Source organism: Pelophylax lessonae (genome assembly GCF_965119305.1).
Source record: "Pelophylax lessonae genome assembly, chromosome: 2".
Taxonomy (NCBI): domain Eukaryota; kingdom Metazoa; phylum Chordata; class Amphibia; order Anura; family Ranidae; genus Pelophylax; species Pelophylax lessonae.
Window position 1 is genome coordinate 186,990,889 of NC_138769.1, and position 24,913 is coordinate 187,015,801.

Here is a 24,913-nt window from a genome sequence, read left to right on the forward strand (position 1 = left end):
GATTCGAAAAGGAAATGCCCACGTTCCTTTATGAATCAATGTATATGCAAACAAAAGCATCAGAGGGAAGAAGCACCTCAACTGATTTTGAGTCCCAGACCTAGAGGGGGTAAACAGGTAAGGGCATCTCCCACTTTCTCCTCTGCGTACCTGTTCTTGGTCAGTAACTCAGAAAGTATAAAAGCCCAGCTTAGGCCTACATTTTTTATTTGTTTTGGATACAGTATAGAAGGGTTAGAATCTTGATCAGGTTTTACTGCTGTGTGTCCCCAGTGGGGGGGTTCCTCTCACTTTCTGCCCCAGTCACATGGTATCAGAGGGGCAGTAAAATGATGGGAATTCTTTGTAATGGGAACAATACCAAACTCTTTTTTTTAGTAGAGTGGAAATTATTTCGAACCTCCTTTTTAGGCTTCCATTGCTATATATGTTTTCCTGCTCCAGTGACCACCCTTCTCCCAAATCCTTGTACTGGGTTTACTGGGACACCAAGAGAGGATAAACCTCCCCAATACTGACAGTGATACAAAAAAAGGTTTTAACCCTTTTCATTCTATACTAAACAAAAGTTTTGGCTAGGGTTGGGCTTCAGCCAAGCCTCCGGGATCAACACAGGCAACTCTGTAACAGTGCTTTTGCTTTTATATATATATATATATATATATATATATATATATATATATATTCTGGGCTCTATCTGACAGTGAGGCATCACCTGGGAATCTGGTCAGTGGTCATCTCATGCTACGCATTATGTCTCATGCATTGTTCTATATGTCGGTTTTTATATGTTATGTACTGTACTGTTATGTTATGTACTCATTGTTGTTTGTATTTTAGAACTTCTATTTATAACTGTACATGAGCATCCCTGAAGAAGAGCACATTACCAAGTCTCGAAACGCGTTAAATGTCTCATCTCATGTGTCTCTCTTTATGTAGAAGTCCTTTTTTGTATTTTTCTATCATGCCTATACCCCTTTAGCCCGTATTGCCACCTAATTTTGGATATTTTACACTGTGATTTTCAAATAAAGAAAAGAAACGTTTTTTACATATTTGGCGAGATTTTTGGTGTCCGATTATGCCTACAAATAGTCCTATCCTTGGAGGTTTTTTTTCCGTTTAGGGTTGTGCTTTAAATCTAGCAGGGGAAAACAAAAAAAAAAAAGAACAGTCAACTTGTGTTTTCAAAAGTGGGTCAACTACAGCAATTCTGTATATTTTATATGACAAATCTACCTTAAGTATTCGCAGTAGCAGAATAAGTGCTATTCTGCTGAAGCAGCGCATATAGCAATAAATCACAGATTATTCCTTAAAGTGCAACTCCAGGCAAAAAGCAAAATACACAGTTGAGGCATTTATATAGGAACTGTTTTACCTGCTAACAAATTTGTATATTTGTCTATCCAGTCCTAAAATTTACACAGCCCTGTCACACAGCAGAGCCAGCTTGGTGTATCTTCTGCAAATTTGCAATTCATTCTGATCACTGAAGCAGCAGGAGAGTGATTAGCTCATCCCTCTGCTCTGTCCTCCTGCAATTTTCCTGTCCGCCCATGTGCATGAGGCATCCCCGATTAGATCATACTGCTTCTTCTTCCTCTCCAAGTCTGAGTGCTTCTTCACAGAGGTTTACAGAAGGCTGATATCAAGACAAATGAAGATGCTTACACTTGATGCATTTAAAAATTGATATAGAGACTGTTTTAATGAAATTATAATTGCATTCATTAGTGTTTTTTAATATCTGTCTGGGATTCAGATTTACGAATTATAACTATAGTAAATCAAACTAGAATTGTGTGCTATGGGGTAAAACATGTTGCACATCATCCCTGCTCTATGCTCTGCCTTAATAAATATGTACGTGCACATTTTGGGCAATGTACAGATTAAACATGTAAGAGGTCATAATACTAGCATATCTCCTAGATGACACCTGTGCATATATTCATTAATACCCAACTTTGTATTCAGAAAAATAATACTTATCAGGGATGCTATTAAATGATATGCAAATATTCACTTATCTAACCCATTCATCGAAATTCACATAGCTCTGATAAGCAGTGGGATAAACACAGAACAATCATCACCTGCTGAAGTATGGGATTAGGATAGATCAAAATTTCAGATGAGGGTATGGATTGAATTCCTAGACACTGTAGCAGATGGTAGCTTTGTAGAGCTGTAAAAAGCGCACGCGAGTTAGTAGTCTGTTGGCCACACAGATAATTCTATCTTTAACACATATCTTTTTGCTTACATGCAAACAAAAAGGTCTTCATAGGAATAATTGTCTCCAATGGATGTTCCAAGTTAACCGCTTCCGCACCGCGCCACGTACTTTTACTGCAGCAGGGCGGTTCGGAAGCGGTTAACCTTAGAGCGAAATCACGTATAGGTATGTCGCGGCTTCTTTGGGGTCTGATGCGCGCCACCAACGACCCGCTCCCGCTGGGATTGAACACAGCGGGTGGCAATCAGCGGGTCCGGTGCCGTCACCCAGCCATCTCTCCCGAGAAAGGCAGAACAGCGGTCTGCCTATGTAAACAAGGCAGACCGCTGTTCTGTCAAAAGGAGAAGATGGAGATCTTGTATATCTGCTAAGCAGGAACACGGACCTCTGTCTTCTACCAGTCAAAGCATCCCCCACACAGTTAGGAAGCACTCCCAGGGATCACATTTAACCATTTGATTGCCCCAGATGTTAACCCCATCCCAGCCAGCGTCATTAATACAATTTCAGTGCATATTTTTTGGCACTGATCACTGTATTAGTGTCACTGATTCTGACAAAGTGTCAAAAGTGTCAGTTAGTGTCAGATTGTGCGCCCCAAAATCGTAGTCTCGCCATAAGTCACTGATCGCCGCCATTTCTAGTATAAAAAAATAAAATAAATAAGAAATTACAGTATATATACAATAGTTTGTAGACGCTATACCTTTTGCTCAAACCAATGAGGTAATCACTGTCTTTCTTATGGCATGTCACTGGTCTCCAAAAAAGTGTCAGTTAGTTTCCGATTTGTCCATCGCAGTGTTCACAGTCACCACTATAAGCCACTGATCACTGCCATTACTAGTAAAAAAAAAAAAAAAAAATGCCATAAAAATATCCCCTAGTTTGTAGTCCCAATAACTTTTGCACAAACCAATCAGTATAAGCTTACTGGGATTTTTTTTTTTTACCAAAAACATGTAGCAGACTACGTATTGGCCTAAACTGATGAAGAAATTTGATTATTTACATTTTTTTTTATTGGGAATGTTTTATAGCAGAAAGTAAAAAATATTGGGCTTTTTTTTTAATTGTATGTCTTTTTTTTGTTTATAGTGCAAAAAAAAATAAAAAATCAGAGGTGATCAAATACCAAAAGAAAGCTCTATTTGTGGGAAAAAAGGACATCAATTTCATTTGGGTACAATGTTGCATGAATGCGCAATTACCTGTTAAAGTAGCGCACGGCCAAATTACAAAAAATGCTCTGGTCAAGAAAGGGGTGAAACCTACCAGAGCTGAAGTGGTTAAAGCAAACCTGTCATCAGAGACTTAAAGGTGTAAACCATTGTTGGTCTACCTTTGAATATGCTAGTTGACTGACTTTTATATTGATTCACTAGCTTCAATACTTTTAGTTATAGACCTGAAACAATCTTGCCACTGAAAAAAGTCCTTATCTGCATATCTGCATGCCTATTCTGGGTTAGTGGCACAAAGTGGTAAGGCAAGAGGGTCAAGGTGACAGACAGCAGGGAGAGCTCAGCAAAGGCAGCCTTGATATTTATGTAATAAAGGTTTGGGGTTGTTTTTAGCATATTTTATGGATATAGGTTCCTCGTGGTCAGTAAATGCAATAATTGGACAAGAAACATAAAATATCGATCAAGAATAAAGGAGAAAAGAAAAAAGCGGGACTATATAGGCCACCATGAAGAAGGGGTAATTACAAGTATTCACAAATATGGTAAAAATTCATCTTTATTTTACAAACTTAAAAATAAACATATACTAGAATAAAATTAGCAAAATAGCTCCTATTAGGAACGCTAGTGTAGAATACCACGTAATTGTCCGTGATCTTAGCGTGCAGTCTGACGGTCCCCGGTAAGCCAACGCGTTTCACAATTATAGCTTCCTCAGGGCACCAAAAGACCAGAAAGACCAATGCACTTGTAATTGACTCAATAGGCCATAAGGCAGGCTGAAAAACTGTATTCCTGGGCAGGCGTCAGAACCCACTGTATGGTGGTAGGTCTGCTTGTGCAGTGAGCCTCCCTTAATGCTTGCACAGCAGCCAGTGAGCTTATGGGTGAGCAGCCCTCCTTTGACTTGCTAGTGTGTATATATATCTCTCCTCCTATTCTGGTAGGTGTCTCACAATCCCAGTATATTTAAGACAAGATCTTCAATCCACATACTAGGGTACTAGTTGAAGGATACATCACCCTCCAATCTGTGTGTACCCCACTTCAGTCCATATATATGCGTGATCACTGGACTCGGTGTCCGATGTTCCACTACTTAGATATACCCATGCCAGTCCAAAGCCAGTCTATCTGCGTCCAAACAGCCTCCAAACATAACCTGCCTTATGCAAGGGGCTAGGTTTCACACATCTCAGGGCACAGGTCTCAGCTCTACTCTCCTATTACTCTCATCTAGAAACTTTCCCAACCTCGTTTAAAGCAGCAATAACCCAAAACCAAAAATTTCATTTTTTGCAGCTTACCAGTTCTTAGATGTGGTGACTGCATTTGTTTTCTTTTTTTTAGGCTTTTTTCCCTTCCGTTTTCACTTGGTGATCTGGCCAATAACACACTCCCTGTGTTAGAGAGCCCCCACTCTTCTAGATGAAGGAGCACAGAGACATCTTTGGAGAGCTGTATTATTAATCTGGGGGTGTCAGGGAAATGGCCGTGGAAGAGCATTTCTGACAATACTAGAGATGCGCGCATCAGGCACACTCCTGTACGCATGATCATTGGCAGAAGAATAGCAAATTGGCGCATGCAGGTGCGCGGCGGTGCAAATCAGTGAACATGTGTGCGCAATGGCGCAAACATTACGTGACAGATGAGGCCATTTGCTGGCCTATATAAGACCGCTGCTGATTCCATCAAATTGCTGGATTGTTGTCAGCCTTCCTGTGTTCCAGAAGCTCTGTTTACTTACCTTGGATTTTCTGTTGTGACCCAGCTTGTTCCTGACCTGTCTGATTTCTTCTCCTGGCGTTGACCCTCTGGCTTGCTCTACCAACCTTTTTCCTGTTTGATCACATGCGTATGACTTTGGCTTGCTTTACGGACTTTGTTATTACTACCTGCCTGCCTTCCTGTTGTGACCTCGGCCAAGTTCCGGTTTCTGCTACCTGCCTTTGCCCTCGGACAGATTACCCGTGTTTGACCCTCAGCCTGGCTTCTACTACTGTTTGCTGTGTGCACAAGTTTGCCAAGTAAATCTGGAGTTTCCCGAGAGAGATCTGTCTTGCGGTTTAGGCTGTCAACTGCAGCATCCACCAGGTGATCACCGGCCCAGCTCTTCAGTACCCTGTTGGCAACCTGTGCTTGTTTGAGCGCTACACCTCCTTTACCACCTTCAGGAGTGTACCACACTTAGCCACAAGGGCAGCCCTCTCAGCACCTTGGCCTCAGATCAGGCACGTGACAGGGGGGAGGGAGGTGTTTTATGTACTAGCAGATTTAGATATACTAACAAATTAAATAGCATTTTTGGTTTTGTGATAGGACTTTACTGGTACAAATGGGACAGACAATTCAGTGAATAAAAAGTTTATATCAAAGTTTATTATGATTAAAATCACACATTTACAGAAAGGGTTCTCCCTCCCTACACAAGGGCAGTTAAGGGAGTAACCCAGCAATCTGCATCGACGACCCCACTCTTTTGCTGCTCCCTTTTACTACTCTTTAACAAATTTCTCCTTCAATTACCTCCCCCCCTCCTCCTTATCCTCCCCCCCCCCCCCGCATCTTCCAGTCTATGCTTTTATTTGAACTTATTCCACTGATACCTCACCTATTCTGGGACCAGACTCAATTCCTATTATCAGTTAGCGTTATTCAGGTATAAGATTACTGTTTTGCTTCAATAATATTATTGTTGCTCCCCCTTGACAAATGATACTTCATGTTTGTTTGATATATTGCATTGCTCTCATGCGTAATAACGCATATTTTGTTCAATGTCACTATTTAAAATTTCTGTGATTGCTCTTCTTTTATCAATAAAATCTTTATGGAAAAAAAAAATAATGAATAAAATCACACATTTAAAAGAAGTACAAGTTCTAGGCCCCACATGTTTTGAAGGACCAACATAGCACATATACTGTATCCTATTAATTTGTTGTGTTAACCCAAGTAGGATTAACCAAGAGATCAGAGTTCAACATGTTTCGCTTTGCCTGCTTCCTCAGAACCCAGTGCTCTTGGATGTAGGAGTAAGTAATCTGACTAGAAAAATACATAAAGAATCAATACAGAGTAATCTTTACAACAGTCAACAACAAAAGTCAAAAATCATTGTCATAAAACTGGTAAATTCATATGTAGAGAGACTCATATGCTGCCTTCACAATATAGAGAATGGCAAGGGACCAGCTGTGGGTGGCTGTGGGGGGTCAGTCAAAATAGAAACAACTCAATCAGTCCAAGGCCCTGTATGGGGTGAAATCAACTTTGTTATTTGATCATTTGTGCCTAAGGATAGATTGAGCAGGATTCCATGTTTTATAGAAGTTTGCTGACATGGTGTTTGGAGGGACTTGGGATGTATGACTGGATATTCTGGAGCTAGAGACTGGATGACTAATAATGCACCTCACATAAATACATGGTGATTTAATATTCTTTTTTGAATTTAAGTCACCTCTGGATACTTAATGTAGTAATCTGGATTTGACTATGCTGATATTGTGTTTAGATGGTCTTATGAGAAGGGGATCGATTTCATCTGGGGAACCCCGTATAATTAAGAGGTCCATGAACCTCTCTATTAGGTCAACGTAGTGGAAATTGCAAGTAGGTGGCTTCTTGATTTTTTTTCTCCCACAGAAGTGACTAACTGTTAAATTATTAGTACGATTCTAGTGTTCCCCATTTTTACTTTTTTTTTTAGTTCATTTGGTAGACACTAATCTACCTACGCCTTGGATTGATTAAGTTGTTTCTATTTTGCCTGACCCCCCTAGGATGCGTCCACCGCCAACTGCTTGTCCCTTGCCATTCCCTATATATAAGGCAGTATGTAAATGATACATCGGTACCTCTTCATATGCATATAACAGTTTTGTGACAATGATAATTGACTTTTGTGTTTGACTGTTGTAAAGATTACTCTGTATTGATTATGTATGTATTTTTATAGTCAGACTACTCACCCCTACATCCAAGAGCACTGTGTCCTGAATAAGCAGTCAAAGCGAAATGCGTCAACCTCGGATCTCTTGGTTAATCTTTATGGGGTTTAAACAACAAATAAGTAGGATACATGTGCTATGTTGGTCCTTCATCACATGTGGGGCCTAGAACTTGGGGTGTTTCTTTTAGATATGTAATTTTAATCATAATAACATTTTGTGTAATGTTTCTATTCACTGAATTTCTGTCCCATTTGTACCAGTAAAGTCCTCTCACAAAATTTGGGTTTTAGTTATCACGGTTTTAAGCAGGCAGAATGTACGGTTTTAGGCAGGCAGATTTTTTACAGTTTACCTTGAGCTCAGATACAGTTAGGTTCTGCTTTAACCACTTTACCTCCGCTCACATGGAGGCTACTGCGGCACTTTGCCACGATCCCGTCCAGCGACGTAGACCTACGTCGCTGGACTCCTCCCCTTGTAGGCGGCGCTCGCGCGCCGCCGGAGGCGCGCTCCCGCTGTTTTCATTCACAGCGGGAGTCGGGCCAGGGGAGGAGCAGCGGCGATCGCCGCTGCTCTTACCCGATCGTCGGGGATCGAGTCTGGAGATCCGCCCGCTGTGTGTAAACACAGCTGGCGGATCTCCATAGTGACAGGGAGTGACAGATCGGAGTGTCCAGCATAGCTGGACATCCGATCTGTCCCTGTCTCACAAAGTCACCTCCCCCCCCCACAAGTCAGTAAGCACCAGGCATACATTAACCCCTCCCTCTCCAATAAAATTAACCCCTTCACTGCCAGTGTCATTTTTACAGTAACAGTGCATATATATAGCACTGATTACTGCAGTAATGTCACTGGTACCCCCAAAAGTGTCAAAAATGTCAGTCAAGGGTCCGATCTGTCCGCCGCAATGTCGCAGTCCCGCAAAAAAAATCGCAGATCGCCGCCATTACACGTTAAAAAAAAAAAACACCAAAAATGACAGAAATCTTTCCCGTAGTTAGTAAACGCAATAACTTTTGCGCAAACCAATCAAAATACGCTTATTGTGATTTTTTTTTACCAAACATAGGTAGCAGAAAACAAATTGGCCAAAAATTTTAAAAAAATTTGATTTTTACATTTTTTTGGGGGGGAATTTCATATAAAAAAATGTGAAAAATATTGTTATTTTTTCAAAATAAACGCTTTTTTTTGTTTATAGCGCAAAAAGTAAAAATCGCACAGGTGATCAAATACCACCAAAAGAAAGCTCTGTTTGTGGGAAAAAAAGACGTAAATTTCGTTTGGGTACAGCGTCGCACGACCGCGCAATTGTCAGTTAAAGTCGCACAGCGCCGAATCGCAAAAAGTGGCCTGGACGGAAGACAGCAAAATCCTCCGGTGGTAAAGTGGTTAAGCAATACAGTTAGGTCACCTGCCTGCCCCCAGCCTGTGACCATACAAAGAAGGGCAGCAGCAAACCAATGAGGTAATCACTGTCCTTCTTATGGTATGTACCATAAGGATCCTTACCCTGGTGTGTCCGCTTTGTAAATTGAGCCTATAACGGCTTGCTGACTGCCTCACTTATGAGTATGCGGCAGAACGTCTCTCTTGCGCTGGATCACGCACCCAGTACATGATCTGACACTTCCGAGTAGGGGGTGCGTGCCCCGTGATTAGACTAAGCACAAGCCAATCACGGGTGCTGGCCAATGGGTGTCCGCCAGCACCCGTTGATCGGCAATGAGAGACACAGAACAGAGCTCTGCCTATGTAAACATGGCAGAGCTCTGTTCTATCAGCAGGGATGTGGTGGAATAAAATCCACCACGTTCCTTAATAAAAACAGCACACAGTAAACACAAAAACACTGGTTAGGCACACATTTAACCCTTTGATCACCCTAGATGTTTAACCCCTTCCCAGCTAGTATCATTAGTACAGTGACAGTGCATATTTTTAGCGTCACTGATTCCCACAAAGTGTCTAAAGTGTCAGTTACAGTGCCGTGAAAATGTATTTATTCCCCTTGAAATTTTGTCATGTTAGAACCAAAAGCGTAAATGTATTTTATTGGAATTTTATGTGATAGACCAACACAAAGTGGCAAATAATTGTGAAGTGGAAAAAATGATAAATGGTTTTCAAAATATTTTACAAATAAATATCTGAAAAGTGTAGCATGCATTTGTACTTAGCCCTCTTTACTCTGATACCCCTAATTAAAATCTAGTGGAACCAATTGCCTCCAGAAGTTGCCTAATTAGTAAATAGAGTCCACCTGTGTGTGTAAATAAATCTAAGTATAAATACAGCTGGTCTGTGAAGCCCTCAGAGGTTTGTTAGAGAACCTTAGTGAACAAAGCTTCAAGAAGGCCAAGGAACACACCAGACAGATCAGCAATAAAGTTGTGGAGAAGTTTAAAGCAGGGTTAGGTTATAAAAAAATATCCTAAGCTTTGAACATCTCACGGAGACCTGTTCAAACCATCATTCGAAAATGTGAGGAGTATGGCACAATTGCAAGCTTACCAAGACATGGCCGTCCACCTAAACTGACAGGCCGGGCAAGCATTAATCAGAGAAGCAGCCGAGAGGCCCATAATTGTGAAGTAATCAGTTTATATATGATTACCTATAGCGCTTGCTTAAATAAATAGTAATAAAAGAAATAATTCTTACACTGTTAGATTCAAACGTATTAAAGTGCATATATATAACCCCGTGATCTGCTAAAAGTGATGAAATAAATAGGTACACTTCACATATACATATAAAAATAAATGAATACAATATTAAATAAATAAAATACATTTTGCAAGTTCATATATATAGTGCAGGAGGTGTAAAATACTCTCATAAAAATGTGCAGAAGTTCATATGCAAAAAAAGTTCATGTTTAAAATGACGTGACTTCTTGATAGTGAAAGTTCAAAGTAGATAAATAAATAAAGTGCACAGTGAATAGTGCTAGGTGCTGCTGTGATAGGTTTTCCACTCTATCCCTGGTGTCACTCCTTGTGCTCCACCGTGACAAGATAGAAAGATTTCACACTCACCAGATCGCGTGGGCCCTATGTGCCTTACGACACTAGGACCATTAGAGCTTTGTGACCCCCAGGGCCGGGACGCGTTCTCTCCAGGTAGACACCTTCTCCTACGGCAACGCTCCTCCTGTCATCAACCTCCAATCAGGGATGTATGTAAAAAAGGAAGGTCTAGATAGTGCAGTACCGTTTTTTCCAACAAGTAAATTTATTGCACAGTATCCAGATGAGCCATTACAGGATCCAAATATAAATAAAGGCAATAAAAGCAGTAAAAAGCACGAGAAATCGGGATAAAATCGAATAAACGCCATCACTGGTATGAGCTGCGGTGTGGAAAGCAATACTTCTGGTTTGCGTTCCACCAAGCTCAAGTGACATCACGACATGCGTTCCAGCTAACGCGTTTTGTCACTGGCTAGATGTCTTCAGAGGCCCATAGTAACTCTGATGGAGCTGCAGAGATCCAAAGCTCAGGTGGGAGAATCGGTCCACAGGACAACTATTAGTGATGCATTCCACAAATCTGGTCGTTATGGAAGAGTGGCAAGAAGAAAGCCATTGTTGAAAGAAAGACAAAAGAAGTCCTGTTTGCTGTTTTTGAAACCCATATGGGGGGACACAGCAAACATGAAGAAGAAGGTTCTCTGATCAGATGAGACCAAAATTGAACTATCACTGCACATCACCCTGAACACTCAATCTCGACCGTGAAACATGGTGGTGGCAGCGTCATGTTGTGGGGATGCTTTTTTTTTTTTTTCAGCAGGGACAGAGAAGCTGGTCAGAGTTGATGGGAAGATGGATGGAGCCAAATACAGGGCAATCTTAGACGAAAACCTGTTAGAGTCTGCAAGAGACTTGAGACTGGTGCAGAGGTTTACCTTCCAACAAGACAACGACCCTAAAAATACAGCCAGAGCTACAATAGAATAGTTAAGATCAAAGCATATTCATGTGTTAGAATGGCCAAACTTAAATCCAATTGGAAATCTGTGGCAAGACTCTCTACAGTAGATGTGCAAAGCTGGTAGAAGAATATGCAAAAAAACCTTCCAGCTGTAATTGCAGCATAAAGGTTCTACAAATAATTGACTCAAGGGGCTGAATACAAATGCACACCACACTTTTCAGATATTTATTTGTAAAAAATGTTGAAAACCATTTATCATTTTCCTTCCACTTCACAATTATGTGGCACTTTGTGTTGGTCTATCACATAAAATCCCACTAAAATGCATTTACGTTTTTGGTTGTAACATGACAAAATGTGGAAAACTTCAAGGGGTATAAATGCTTTTTCAAGGCACTGTCAGATTGTGCCTCTCATTATCAAAGTCCAGCTATAAGTCGCTGATCACAACCATTACTAGTATAAAAAAAAAAAGGAATTCCAGTATATATATCATAGATTGTAGATGCTATACGTTTGTGCATACCAATCAATATACGATTATTGGGATTTTTTTTTACCAAAAGCATGTAGCAGAGGTGCACATTGGCCTAAATTTATGAAGACATTTGATTTTTTTTTATTTATTGATATGTTTTATAGCAGAAAGTAAAGACATTTTTTTTTTTTTAATTTTATCTAAGTTGTTGGTCTTTTTTTGTTTATCGCACAGAAAATTAAAAACCCATAGGTGATCAAATACCACCAAAAAAAAACCTAAATTTTGTGTGAAAAAGGATATAAATTTCATTATGCCTGACCGTGCAATAGTCAGTTAAACTAAAGCAGTGCCATGTAAAAAAAAAAAAAAAAAGCCTGGTCATAAAGGGGGGAGGGGGGGTGGTCGTGGGAATCTTCCACTTGAAATCTTCCACTTTTGATGGTGGTCAAGTGGTTAATGGGAAAATAATACATACAAATCAAAAGGCTAGATCCTGGTACCACTGCAAAATTGTTCCATATTCTTTTTTTTTTTTTTTTTGAAGATTTAAAAGCAGCTTAAACACAATTCTATTTTCTCACTTTTCTTGATCACATTCTTCTGTGTTTCTATAAAATGACCAGGAAAACACATACAGACAATGAACTGAAAACAATTTACTACAGAATGAGTACTGACTATGACTAAGCTCTGTTTAAAATGGATTAACAACTGATCAAAAACATGTTGAAATGGGATTTTGCACAAAGAAAATGAATCTGTATTTTATTATTTTTTTATGACAGAATTAAAATGCAATGTGCTCGGGAGCACTAAGGCATTTGGCTGCATAAAAGATAGCACTCGACGACACAAATGACAGTGTGTTTTACCAATATTGGCTGGGAGTAATGGACTATGGAGGAAATACAATTATAGCAACCTAGTCTACTGGTTTCCAGCCTAAAAGGGGTAAACCTAATGAGCTCTGGGGGTTCTTCTAGTTTCATAGTAAAATGGTTAGGATCGTTTGGAATTTTAGTAACACAGCAAACATAAAATATATTGATTAGTATTTTAGCTATTTAGGGTCCATGAAACTCACCACTTCTAGAGGAGTTTAGCATTTTGCTTGTAGAAGCAGCTCAATATCATCCTATGTATCCATGCACGTTAGGACATTTAGAGGCATATTTTAAGCTCTGCGTTTAGAGGCAGGAAAAAAAAAAAAAAACCTTCTGTCTTGCCTTTTTGAGAGCAGTTTTCCTTAAAAAAAAAAAAGAAAAAAACACTAAACGCTCCTAAACGCCTGTACAACAATGCTCTATGTGAGCAATTTTTTTGCCAAATAACTGCCATTTTTAAGCCCAGTGTGCATGGACCCTTTAAAATATAGCTAATTAACCTTCAGAGCTCTCATTTTGTTCAGAGAATCATACCTTCACACTCGTCTCCCACTAGTCTTTCTCTCTGCGAAGGTATATGCAATTCTGACCCGCATACCGCAGGTATAATAGAGTGTTTGTAGAATCATCTCCTGTCCCCTTTGGCTAGCATGCCCTCCTATACAGCACAATGGTCTAAAGACCTAGAGATTGACCTGAAGGCGGAGGATTGGGAAGATATTTGGGCGACTACTAAATCTTCACATCATCATCACATGCCTGACAAACGGGTCCTGCGTGGCTCCGTGATCTTCTTTGGAATAAAGCATTTTGGACTGCTTTTGCAAGATCCTTGGTGTGCTGGCGAGTATGTATCTACTAAATCTTCCTCTCAAAACATTATTGCACTTGAGACCAATTATAAAGTTATGATGCTGTGGTATTTGGTCCTGGTAAGGATCTTTAAATTTCAACCAGGATACCCTCCTGTATGTTTCCGTGCCTGCGGCCAAGAAGGCACTCATGCCCATATTTAGTGGACCTGCCCTGTTGTACAATGATTTTGGGCTAAATATTTCAGAATGGCCTCCACCCTGATTAACACCACTCTAGACCCAGACCCGCCTCTCACGCTACTGAACCATAATACTCTGAACTGTACCAAAGGCCATTTTTGTCTTATCCTGCAGGTCATGACAGCAGACAAGCAAACCATAGCACAAGCCTGGGAGACCCCTTTACTGTGCACTACTGAAACCAAACATAGAATTACCCAGGCCATGATCCACAGTAAGATTGAAGCTACCATCCAAGCCAAAATACCCAAGCATCTAAAAATCTCGAAACCCTGAGTTGGCCACTTTCTACCTCCTGGTTTTGATCATTTTTAATGAATTCATAAATTATCTAGAGGAGGGGATATCTAGTACAATCTCAGTATTTGCGGATGATACTAAACTAAGCATGCCAATATCTTCTATGCAGGATGTAGAAACCTTACAAGCGGATCTGAACAAAATAATGTGGTGGGCAACTACATGGCAGATGAGGTTTAATGTTGAAAAATGTAAAGTAATGCACTTGGGCGTCAGAAACACAAAAGCAAGCTACTCACTGGGGGGGAAACCTCTGGGTGAATCTAGGATGGAAAAGGACCTGGGGGTACTGGTAGACAACAGGCTTGGCAGTGGCATGCAATGCCAAGCCGCTGCAAGCAAAGCCAACAGAATACTGGCATGTATAAAAAAGGGGATTCACTCCAGAAATAAAGAGATTATTCTCCCACTCTACAAGACTCTGGTCCGGCCACATCTGGAGTATGCTGTCCAGTTCTGGGCACCGGTCCTCAGGAAGGATGTGCTGGAACTGGAGAGAGTACAGAGAAGGGCAACAAAAATAATTAGGGGAATGGAGGACATCAGCTATGAGGAAAGACTACAAGCACTGAACTTATTCTCTCTGGAGAAGAAACGATTGAGGGGGGATATGATATCAATGTACAAATACTGTACTGGCAACCCTAGCAAATGGAACAAACTTTTCAGAGAAAGGGGATACAATAAGACACGTGGCCACTCAGTAAAACTTGAGGAAAAACGGTTTAACCTTAAAATGCGTAAGGGGTTCTTGACTGTCAGAGTAGTAAGGATGTGGAATTCTCTTCCACAAGCAGTGGTATCAGCAGGGAGCATCGATAGTTTCAAAAAACTATTAGATGGGCACCTTAAAGACCACAACATACAGGGGTATACAATGTATGGTTAACAGCACACACACATCATAGGTTGAACTGGATGGACTGGTGTCTTTTTTTTGACCTCACAAACTATGTAACTCACTATGTAACTATAAGTCTCTCCTCGAACCCTGAACCATCACCCGTTGTTAAAGCTTGGTCCTGCGCTGGGCAAGAGCTGTCCTCTTCCTCTTTCTTTGCTGTTTTCTTTCTTTCATTTCTTTCTTTCTTTCTTTTGTCTCTTGATTTATTCATTATTATTCATAATTCCATTCCTTAACCCACTGGAACATGATATAGTGAGGTATTACTTCATTATATTACTTGTTCACCAGTGCTGACCACTTTGCATCTTCTCAGTTACTGACTTCGATGTAATTTGTGTTTTTCTTTGTTATAAGCTCGAAAAGGGTTTGTGCCTTTACTTTTTGTTAGGTAAGCTGTATATCCATTGTGCAAGTTCTGTACTGATGATTTTATTGGAGTACTTCCACTGCACGTATACTGTATATATATATATATATATATATATATATATATATATATATATATATATATATATAATATACTATACTATACTATGCTATACTATACTATATATGCTATACTCTACTATATTATATACTCCACTGTGGATTAAACTCTATGTATTTCTTTATAACTTCAATAAAAGGATTGAAAAGAAGAAAAATATAGCATATTGTTTGGAAACCTTTACCAGTTAGGGGTACCAATGATTCAAGTACTTATATCAAGGGAGTCAAGTGACCCACAAATGTGAGTTGCTGAGTATGCATTGTTTTTTTTTTTATTTGTTTTTTCGAAAGGGTTAATAACTGCAAAGGTGAATTCACCCAAAAGTGTTTTACTTATAGGTGGAGCCTGGCTGTCTGAGTTTACACCTGGCTACTTATATGTCTTGAATACTAAAGTAGGGAGGTCTCCTGACCATTCCTCATTCTGGGATGCAATGTACAGCAAATCTTTAAGAGTAGTGAAAAGATATGAGGTTTAGGTTTGCCACTACCAAGGTTCACAGAGAACCCAGGAATTGCAAACCGTCAACTTCTGGCCAAAAACTGTTCGGGTTTGCCACCAGAAATAAGGAACAATCTAGAATGTCTTAGCCCCCGACCTGAGTCACAAAAGCCAATAATATGAAGCAATGATATCCTACCCCCCTTTCTGTAAAATAATGTGTTTATAGCAGTTATGTGGTCAGTGTGTGTCAGAGCTTTTACGGAGAGATACTTTTTTGGCATTGGTACACGTCCCCTATTGCAGTGCCCAGCTCCCTGTTCCACAGATCTTATTAGGGTTCACTGCAAAGTTTGTGAACTTAGTAAAGTACATGAATTTGTTTGTAAGTAAAATAGTAAGGTCCAAAGTATGAAAGATATATTGTGGCTGATGGATAGCAGGGATTAGGACCACCAGCCGCCACTGGATATTAGTATAAAGATTCAAAATAGTCGATGTTGATTGAAGAGTGAAGTTCCACTTTAACCACTTGCCGGCTGCCCGCCCGCCACAGATTTACTCTAGCAGGCTGACTCGGCTGCGTGGACCACCGTTCCTGTATAGCAGTTCACAGGAGCACTCCTGGGGGTGACCGTGTGCCGCCAGAGGTGCGCGCCTGCCCCCGCTATGCAGCAGGGATGTTGATCCATGAGGCCGGTAACCCCCGCGATCGCTCCCCGCTAAGAGAGAACACCGATCAGCTGTTGTAAACACAGCAGACCGTTGTTCTCTCTGAAATTATCACAGGGTGCCTGTGATCCTCCAATTTAGGATCACAGATCTCTGTGTTCATTTCACAAGTCCCTACTCCATACAGTTAGAAAACACTCCCCTAGGCTCACACTTAACCCTTTGATCATCCCTGGGTTAACCCCTTCCCTGCCAGTGTCAATATTACAGTAACAGTGCATATTTTTTAGCACTGATTACTGTAGTAATGTCACTGGTCCCCCCAAAAGTGTCAAAAATGTCAGTTAGGGGTCCGATCTGTCCGCTGCAATGTTGCAGTCCTGCTAAAAATCGCAGATCGCCGCCATTACTAGTAAAAAAAAAAAAAATTTGAATGAAATAAATATTTCCCCTAGTTTGTAGACGCGATAACTTTTGCACAAACCAATCAAAATACTCTTATTGGGATTCTTTTTCCCAAAAATATGTAGCAGAATACAAAAAGATGAAAAAAGTAGATTTTTATTTTTTTTTGGGGGGGGGGGGATGTTGTATAGCAGAATGTGAAAAATATATATATTTTGTTTTCAGAATTGTCGCTTTTATTTTAGTTTATAACGCAATAAATAAAAATCACACGGGTGATCGAATATCAACAAAAGAAAGCTCTATCTATGGGAAAAAAGGACATCCATTTTTGTTGGGTACAGCATCACACGACCGCGCAATTGTCCATTAAAATAACACAGTGCCGAATCTCAAAAAATGGCCTGGTCATTAAGGGGGCAAATCCTTCCGGTCCAGAGGTGGTTAAACACTGGGATCACTGGAAGAACTGGGACCTCACCAAAAAAATGTCAGGTGAAAGAATTCAACAAAAAACTTCAATATCAGTTTTGAGTGACCTTTATAAAAGCTTGAACAGTATAGGCTAGTTCTAATCCCTGAAGTTTGAACTCATACTGTAGCTGTTCTGTTTTGTTTCTCAGGGCAGTTATGGATCCCGCGTGACCAGAGCAGGAAGGATATCTGAACAGAGGCATAAGAAAGTAATGGAAAAATGAGTTAAGAAGGGTTGTATGGTGATCTATACCATATGGAGTAGTGCGCGATAAAGTTTATAATTGGTGTCTGTATCTCTACTGTACTGCTGACCTTAATTCTGTCTTTCACCTCTGACTCTTGGCCTTAGGCCATTGCATTACTTGTCTACCCCACATCAAGGACATTCTTTCTGTATCAGTAGACAGACTCTCTGCAGATTCATTTTAAAAAGCTAACGGCCTCCAATGCCTTCGATTAAAAACATAAGACACCTACTCACAGGGCATGACATTTTCTCGGTCAGATGAGGTAGAGATGTCAAGAAAACAAAACCCACGGAATCTGTGTAAAATGTGAAAGAAAAAAGAAGAAAGTTGGTTCATTGTTTTAACCACTTCAGCTCCGAAAGGTTTTAACCCCCCCCCCCCCCCCCCCCCCCTCATGACCAGGCCATTTTTTGCAATACGGCACTGCGTTACTTTAACTGACAATTGCATTGTCGTGCAACGCTTTACCCTAATAAAATAGATTTCCTTCTTTCCCACAAATAGAGCTTTCTTTTGGTGGTATTTGATCACCTCTGCGGTTTTTATTTTTTGCGCTATAAACAAAACAAAAAAAAAAGAAATTACAATTTAAAAAAATTTTTTTTTTCATTCTGCTATTAAACACATCCAATAAAAAATTTTAAAAATCTAATTTCTTCATCAATTTTGGCCAATATGTATTTTGCTATATATTTGTGGTAAATAAAAATCCCAATAAGCCTATATTGATTGGTTTGCGCAAAAGTTATCAAGTCTACAAACTATGTTTTTTTTTTGTCATTTTTATTTCTTTTTTTTTACTAGTAATGGAAATGGTCAGCGATTTTTAGCAGGACTGCGATATTGAGGCAGGCAAATCGGACCCCTAACTTACACTTGACACTTTTTTAGGGAACAGTGACTTTATTACAGTGATCGATGCTAAAATATGCACTGTTACTGTACTAATGACATTGGCAGGGAAGAGGTTAACATCAGAGGTGATCAAAGGGTTAAATATGTCCCTTGGGGGCATTTGCTAATTGTGTGGGGGTTGCTCTGACTGGGGCAAGACAGAAATCCGTATTCCTGCTTAACAGGAACACAAGATCTCTATCTTCTCCCCTGTCAGAACGGCGATCTGCCTTGTGTACATAAGTGGACCACAGTTCTGCCTCTCTCAGAAATGATCGCACGTAGGACCCGCTGATTGGCTCCCCCTCTGTCCAATCAGCGCACATGTGCCCCCTATTGGCTGTTGCACAAAATCATGTACAGGTACGTGATTTTGTGCAAAAGAGGTGACCTGCTGCAGTAAACGTATGTTTGGCGGTCGGCAAGTGGTTAAAGAATACATGTAGAAGGGGGAATATGGAGGCATTGATGGTCCCCTGAGTTTTACAATTCTAGCCCCATGGCACTCTCTGGGGACTAAATTGGATTGAGCATACAGCTAATGAAGCTATAGAAATGTTAAAACTTCTGATCTGCATATTTGTTCCACTTCCACTCCATCTTAGTAAGAAGCCAATGGACCTATGGGCAATGGACTTACGTAGATGGGTCTAACAACCAGGCAACTGTTAAAACAGTTCCAGTCCTTTCCTACCAATGGAAAGGGTTGTCCTGGTATCACATGAGTCAGAGTGTTATAATAAGATACAATTGCTGTAAATAGGCACCCAGCCAATCATAGGAGTAGATAAAAAAATGTCAGGGGGTGTTCTATATACAATCCCACCAGTGTTGCCATTGTTTCAAGGAATGAATATTTGAAATTTTACCATACTTAGAAAGCAGGCAGATGCAGGCTAAAGCAGAAAAAATGTAATCACACTAAATTACAAAATGGTTTGTGCAGCAAGTATATATGGTGTGATGGTACTCACCCTCACTGGGAGTGAAAGACAGATACTTAATGGTTTGGATTGCTTCAAATGGGTTCTGTGTGTACACTTATGATAATGTGTATTGAACTTCAATGTCAGAGACAGGCTCTCCCTATTGTTTGAGTGCTGAGGTAGGATGTGTACTCTGTTAAGCCTGTCTGTCCCATTGTTAATTGTTAATGAACTCACATATTATTTCTGTCAAGATGGCTAGATAATTAGTTCAGGTTAATTATATTTCTGTATACAATTTCATCTGCGTATGATAATGTAATCAGGCCACCCCTGACCTGTGTTTGGTAATCTGATCAGGAGGGGGATGTCCATGCTGTATATAAACTGTGTACGTTGTTCAATAAGGGAGAAGGTTCCAAAACGTATACAAGCTAGGTTGTTGGCTAGCTTTGTATGGGGATGCGGCTGGAAAATCTGATATCTATGTTCAAGACTGGAAGGAAGCGATATACTGACAGAAGTCCACAAGTACAGTGTGGGTTGTGGTTCTGTTACATATGGTATATAATTTTTTTTTTTTTTAAAGCAGACTTTTCCTTTAAAGCGGATCTTCAGTGAGCACCACAAACCAAAAACACTATTTAATTCATTTTTAATATTCAAAGCAAACTCCCTTATCCATCCATGTCTCCATGCTTTATTTTGTTTAAAAAAAATCACTTTGAAAAACCCCCTCTACCATTTCTAGCTGTGGCCATCTTGAGTAAGGGCAAATGATACAAAAAGAATTGACTTCCTGGAATCCATCTGCCCTTAGCTCAAGTACGTATTCTGATATGTGTGCTTATCTGAGAAAACCCCTCCTCCTCTCCTCCCCTCCTGAAGACTCCTGGGATGTATGACATTATTTGCCTAGGCAAGAAACCAGGAAGTAACTGAAGAAATGTAAAAATAAATGTTTAAAACAAGTAAATACAATACTGTCCTATTTATTTACTAATGCTAGCAGCATGAGGATTAAAATGTATTTTGTTAAATGGGAATCTTGTATGCATATTTGATGGATACTATCTGCACCCAGTGTGATACAACCAATAAAGTCAAGATTAAAAGTGTTGACAGCTGCACTCAAATATATTGCACGAATCAATATAAATAAAAAAAAGCAGACCTTTGGTTGCGCTGTCATCAAATAAATTATGATAAATCATAAACAAATATATAAAGTGTCTCACACCAATATGTAAGTGATACAAATTAATACATTTTTAATGCAATAATGCAAAGATAATAATGTGCTAAAGTCCAAACAAAAGGTAAAAAGTCCCCAAAATTATTCAGTTAGGTTATGGTGATCTTCAATATGCTGTGTTGTAAGTAACCCACTCCAAGACAGATAAAATTGGCCCCTTACCAGAAGGTGAGACCCTAAATGGGTTTGACCTCACTTTTAGTGAGTACCCCTCGCTATGGGTGTAGGAAGTACAGTGTATCCGGAAAGTATTCACAGCGCTTCACTTTTTCCAGATTTTGTAGCCTTATTCCAAAATGGATTAAATTCATTATTTTCCTCAAAATTCTACAAACAATACCCCATAATGACAATGTGAAAGAAGTTTGTTGGAAATCTTTGTAAGTTTATTAAAAAAAAAACCCATGTACATAAGTATTCACAGCCTTTTCTCAATACTTTGTTAAAGCACCTTTGGCACCAATTACAGCCTCAAGTCTTTTTGAGTATGATGTTACAAGCTTGACACACCTATTTTTGGGCAGTTTCTCCCATTCTTCTTTGCAGGACCTCTCAAGCTCCATCAGGTTGGATGGGGAGCCTCGGTGCACAGCCATTTTCAGATCTCTCCAGAGATTTTCAATTGGGTTAAAGTCTGGGCTCTGGCTGGGCCATTCAAGGACATTCACAGAGTTGTCCTGTAGCCACTCCTTTGTTATCTTGGCTGTGTGCTTAGGGTCGTTGTTCTGTTTTAAGGCGAACCTTTGCCCCAGTCTGAGGTCCAGAGTGCTCTGGAGCAGGTTTTCATCAAGGATGTCTCTGTACATAGCTGCATTCATCTTTCCCTCGATCCTGACTAGTCTCTCAGTTCCTGCCTCTGAAAAACATTCCCCCAGCATGAAGTTGCCACCATCATGCTTCACTGTAGGGATGTTATTGGCCAGGTGATATGCGGTGCCTGGTTAAATCTTTGTTTCATCAGACCAGAGAGTCCTTCGGGTGACTTTTGACAAACTCCAGGTGGGCTGTCATGTGTCTTTTACTGAAGAGTGTTTTTTGTCTGGCCACTCTACCATACAGGCCTGATTGGTGGAGTGCTGCAAAGATGGCTGTTCTTCTGGAAGTTTCTCCACAGAGGGACACTGGAGCTCTGTCAGAGTGATCATTGGGTTCTTGGTCACCTCCCTGATTAACCACTTTACCACCGGAGGATTTTGCTGTCTTACGTCCAGGCCACTTTTTGCGATTCGGCACTGTGCGACTTTAACTGATAATTGCGCGGTCGTACGAGGCTGTACCCAAACAAAATTTACGTCCTTTTTTTCCCTTAAACAGAGCTTTCTTTTGGTGGTATTTGATCACCTGTACGATTTTTACTTTTTGCGCTATAAACAAACAAAGAGCGAAAATTTTGAAAAAATAACAATATTTTTCAAATTTTTTTTATATGAAATTCCCCCCCCCCCAAAAAATGTAAAAATCTAATTTTTTTATCATTTTTGGCCAATTTGTTTTCTGCTACATATTTTTGGTAAAAAAAATTGCAATAAGCATATTTTGATTGGTTTGTGCAAAAGTTATTGTGCTTACTAACTAAGGGAAAGATTTCTGTCATTTTTGGTGTTTTTTTTTTTAACGAGTAATGGCGGCGATCTGCGATTTTTTTTGCGGGACTGCGACATTGCGGCGGACAGATCGGACCCTTGACTGACATTTTTGACTCTTTTGGGGGGGACCAGTGACATTACTGCAGGTGCTATAAATATGCACTGTTACTATAAAAATGACATTGGCAGGGAAGGGGTTAATTTTATTGGAGAGGGAGGGGTTAATGTATGCCTGGTGCTTACTGACATGTGTGGGGGGAGGGGACTGAGTGACACAGGGACAGATCGCAGGTTCAGCTATGCTGAACCCTGCAATCTGACCCTGCCTGTCACTTAGGAGATCCGCCCGCTTTGTTTACACAAGCGGGCGGATCTCCAGACTCGATTCCCCGCCGATCGGGGAAGAGCGGCGGTGATCACCGCCACTCCTCCCCTTGCCCGACTCCCGCTGTGACTGAATACAGCGGGAGCGAGCCTCCGGCGGCGCGCGCGCTGCCCACAAGGTTAGGTGTCCAGCGACGTAGGTCTACGTCGCTGGATGGGAACGAGCCACATTGCCGCAGTAGCAGCAATGTGAGCTGGGCTAAAGTGGTTAATGCCCTTCTCCCCTGATAGCTCAGTTTGAATGGGTAGCCCGCTCAAGGAAGAGTCCTGGTGGTTTCAAACCTCTCCGATTTATGAATGATGGAGGCCACTGTGTTTATTGGGACCTTCAATGTAGCAGATATTTTTCTGTACTCTTCCCCAGATCTGCACCTTGATACAATCCTGTCTACAGACAATTCCTTGGACTTCATGGCTTTGTTTGTGATCTAACATGCACTGTTAACTTTGGACCTTATATAGACACAATGACCTCATCAGCATTCAATTTTCTTACTTGCAACCACAGGTTGCCGGCTTTAGTGTTGGCCAGGGGGAGATAAAGGAGTAAAGGAATAGGGACAGTTTCAATGTCACTGTAGTGTTTTTGCAAAGGAGAAAACTATGAGTTTAGGTTTAGCTCCACCACAATCTTTAAAGAAGAACTATAGGCAAAACTTTTTTTTTTTTCATTTTGGATAGAGTAAGGGAGGGTTGTAACCTTTGTCAGATTTTTTTTTTTTTGGCCATCTGTGTCCCATCGTGGAGATTTAGTTTCACTTCCTGTCTCATAGCCAAAGAGGAAGTGAGAGGAAATCCCTGCAAAATTAGGGGAATTCTTGGGAACCCCCAGGTCCCAAGGAGATTCCCCCTCTATTACTTTTCTGGGGACAACTCAAAATTTGGGATTTTCTTTTACTTTCACTTTCAATGATAATGGTAAACAGGGCAAATAGAGAGAGTGGTTTTCCTAATTGGGGGGGGGGGGGCACAGACAGCAATAAAAACTGACAAACATTCTAATCCCTCTCCACTCCATCCAAAACTAAAAAAAAAAAAAAAAAAAAAAAAGAAAGTTTTGTCTTTAGTTATACTTTAATATTTCTCCTATTACGTATTATTATAAATTACTTATACCAACACCACAAACTTTAAAAATATATTATTTTATTTGTTAATACAGATTAGACATAAAATATGCTTATCTCTGGACTTCAAGTGCCCACTTTATATCCCCCAAGTGATGCCAGAGCTCCTAGTTCTGCCCAGTTCCTGGAAGGTCATAATGGTACAGAGCTTCCTCTAGATCTTGATTGTGAGAGACAATTGTTCCAGTGGTGGTCCTGTAATGCTGACTTGCACGCACTCTGGAAATGACGGTGATCTAGAAGCTCTGATGTCAGCCTTGGGAAGGGAATGTGAGACTTGAAACCTGGGAATAAAAGTAAGAAAGGATTTTAATTATTAATATAAGATGGTTTAGAGCAGGGATCCTCAAACTATGGTCCTCCAACTGTTGAGGAACTACACATCCCCATGAGGCATTGCCATTCACAGACATGACTAGGCATGATGGGAATTGTAGTTTCTGAACAACTGGAGGACCATAGTTTGAAGACCCCTGGCTTAGAGCAACCCTTTTGTTTGCCAATGTATACAGAAATTGCTGTCAAAAAGGAACTCTCTGGTGCACAATCAGTAAATAAAAACTTTGCTTCAGTCTGTCCCCCAAGACCCAGTTCTTTAGCCTTTGAGCAGAGTTGTATAAAGTACTCAAAACCCATACTTGAGTAAAAGTACAAGTGATCGATCAAAAAGTGACTTGAGTAGAAGTGGAAGTGCTCAATCAAAAAGTGACTTGAGTAGAAGTACTAAATTATTCAACATTTTTTGTACTTAAGTTTAGCAAGTAGTTTTTTTTAACATATTGCTACTCAAGTACTGAAAGAAAAAGTACCAGTAGTTTTGAAGAAAAAATTGCTACTCAAGTACTGAAAGTAAAAGTACAAGTACTGTGTTATGTAGTTATTAAAGAAAGAAGTCAAAAGTTTGAACATCGATATTGTTTTTTATTATTTCAAATGCAGTTTTTATTTATACATACAGTAGCATTTATTTTCGTATGCGCTGATAATACACATGTTTTGAGCTTCATGAAACCTGCCATCTACTGTTCTGGCAGTGGTAATTTTT

At 40.2% G+C, this 24,913-nt stretch overlaps 1 protein-coding gene across 1 annotated transcript in view; it reads right to left on the minus strand.

Annotated features, from left to right (window-relative positions):
* DHRSX (dehydrogenase/reductase X-linked) overlaps positions 1-24,913 on the minus strand; it is a 766,480-nt gene that overhangs the window by 646,032 nt on the left and 95,535 nt on the right. The gene's annotated exons all lie outside the window — the stretch shown is intronic.